This window comes from Suricata suricatta, chromosome 8, assembly GCF_006229205.1.
Source record: "Suricata suricatta isolate VVHF042 chromosome 8, meerkat_22Aug2017_6uvM2_HiC, whole genome shotgun sequence".
Taxonomy (NCBI): Eukaryota; Metazoa; Chordata; class Mammalia; order Carnivora; family Herpestidae; genus Suricata; species Suricata suricatta.
The window spans coordinates 11940228-11942866 of NC_043707.1; positions in this window are offsets into that span (position 1 = coordinate 11940228).

Sequence of the window (2639 nt, forward strand, 5' to 3'; positions counted from 1 at the left end):
CGGGCGACAACCCAAAAAGGGCAGGCGCGGGCTCCTTCCTGCAGGAATTCCCAGCGCCGCATACCAGCCCGGGGCTGCCCGCTCCCCCTGCCTAAATATGGTGCGGAGCGGCCTCCCGGCGCGGCGGCTGCCGGGGAGGGCGCCCTGCGGCCCCGGGCTGCGACCGCGCCGCGCGGGAAGGGGGCAGCCCCGGGCCCACGTGGGCCCCGGCTTCTCCCAGCCAGAGGGGCAGGGGAGGTGGGAAGACCCAGGCCAGGCTCTGTGCTTCGCACGCACCCGGTCTGGGTCCACAGCCCCTCCTTTGGTAACCAGATCAGATGGGGGCGGCAGGGGCTTGCATGCTTATCTCCATTTTGCAGGTGAGAAAACTGAGGTTCCGGGAGCAGTGAAGAGATTTGCCCAGGCTCTCAACGGGACTGAAGCCCACCGTTTCCATGATTCACTTCCAGAAAGACATTAAAGGGAAATGCCCAGGTGACTTGGCCTGGAGGCTTAAGGACGGGTCTCTGGTGCCACTTTCTAGCTGTTCCACCAGGAGCTGTTCCTTTAACTGCTCCGTGCCGCGGTGCCCCTACCCGTGAGATGGGCAGAGCAGCGGTTAGGTCCTTGAGACGATCCTTGTGAAATGGATCCATGTGCAGCTCTCTTTAGCTATTACTCCCGGCACCCGTGAAACCACAGGCCTTGATGCGTGACGGTGACAGCAGGCCTGTCTCTCCTGCCCGGGGCCTCTCAGACCCTGTTGGTCACTTCCTCTGGCTCTCCTGCTCCCCCTCCCCCACCAACACTCAACTGACCAAAAGCAGAACCAAGATGAGCCGGAGTTCAGCGCATTGGAAAGATCGGGGCAAAGATCTTCAGAAAATGATGGCTGCGCTGCTTCCCCACACACCTGTAACTGTCTACACTATAAAAGGAATGGAAATTGTCCCCTGCGCTGGCACGGACTCCGGGTGGCGCAGAGGGGAATGGAGGGGAAAAGTGAAGGGGGCCACCCCCTTCCGGTCCTGGAAAGGATGCCGCACAGGCCTGGAATCTTTGAGGGCATTTTTACCTGAAGCACAAACACTGCGATTTCAAAGGGGCTGCCCCTGTTTAAGGGACCTGTCGGTAAATTTTTAAAGAGAATCATTATTGGGGCACCTGGGTGGCTCAGTGGGTTTAGCTTCTAACCTTGGTTCAGGTCTGATCTCAGTTTGTAGGTTCAAGCCCTGTAGAGCCCCATATCGGGCTCTGTGCTGACAACTCAGAGTCTGGGGCCCACTTGGGATTCTGTGCATCCCTCTTTCTGTGTTCCTCCCGGACTTGCTAGCTCGCGCTGGCGCTCGCGCGCGCGCTCTCTCTCTCTCTCTCTCTCTCTCTCTCTCAAAAATAAATCAGGATTTAAAAATTTTTAAAGAGAATCACTAGGGGTGCCTGGGTGGCTCAGTCGGTTAAGCCTCCGACTTTGGCTCAGGTCAGATCTCACATTTGTGGGTTCGAGCCCCGCGTCAGGCTCTGTGCTGACAGCTAGCTTAGGGCCTGGAGCCTGCTTCCAGTTCTGTGTCTCCTTCTCTCTCTGCCCCTCCCCCTCTCATGCTCTGTCTCTCACTGTAATAAAATAAATTTTTAAAAAACATTAAAAAAAAAAAGAGAATCACTATAAGCAATTATTAACAAGTGGAGGCTTTATCACCAACACTGAATTTTACTGCACTCTCTCTCCTCTTCCTTATAATAATCCTGTGAAGTAGGTATTTAAAAAAGATTTTTCCCCCCAATTTGCGGCTGACAAACCAGGTTGGTGAATTAAGTAACAAGCCAGCAGAGCTAGTCAGGTTCCGACTCCACATGTCTGACAGAGTCCGTGTCAGGCAGATGCTAAGTGTGAGGTTAACTGATGATCTGCTAAACACCAGATGGAAGCCATGGAATATTCTGTGACCTGAGCCTGTGTTTTCTCAGGGAGGAGCGCCGAGAGACAGAACCTTTGTCTCAATTGCCTTACTGGGTTGTTAAATAGGACGACACATGCGAAGGACTTATATAAACCATGTCATACCTTTCTGGTACGTTCTACCAGCGTTCAGGGACAGTATGTGGCACGTCACAGTCATTCATTAAATATGTGCCCAATGCCAAAGCTCAGATGTTTGAATGTTCAAAAGTGCGTCGTTACCATAATTAAAGTAAATGCCTGTTTTATTTCTCACGGCTCAAAAAGCCAGTGATCAGGGCACCCAAGTGGCTCAGTCGGTTAAGCGTCCGGATTCTGGCTTCAGTTCAGGTCATAATCTCACGGTTCGTGGGTTCGGGGCCCTCTGACCCTCCCCTGCTCGCGCTGTCTCTGTCTCTCAAAAAAAAAAAAAAAAAAAAGCCAGTGATTTTAAGATCAAGAGGGAAAAATACTTTAAAAAACTGTTACTTTGAGAGCTGTCCAGGAAGTTTCCTTGGCTTATCTTCTCTGTGTAACGGGAGTTTCCATGAACTCACGAAACAAGATGGCGGAGGGGAAATTTCTCTCTCGGAGTCTCTTCCTTTTTATCAAACAGCTTTGCACTTGCTATTGGCTTCAGAAAGCTCCAAAATATGACTCCCTCCAGTTTTTAATGATATCGAAGGTTGGATCCAAGCACGGGGCCCTCCTGCACTCCCAGATC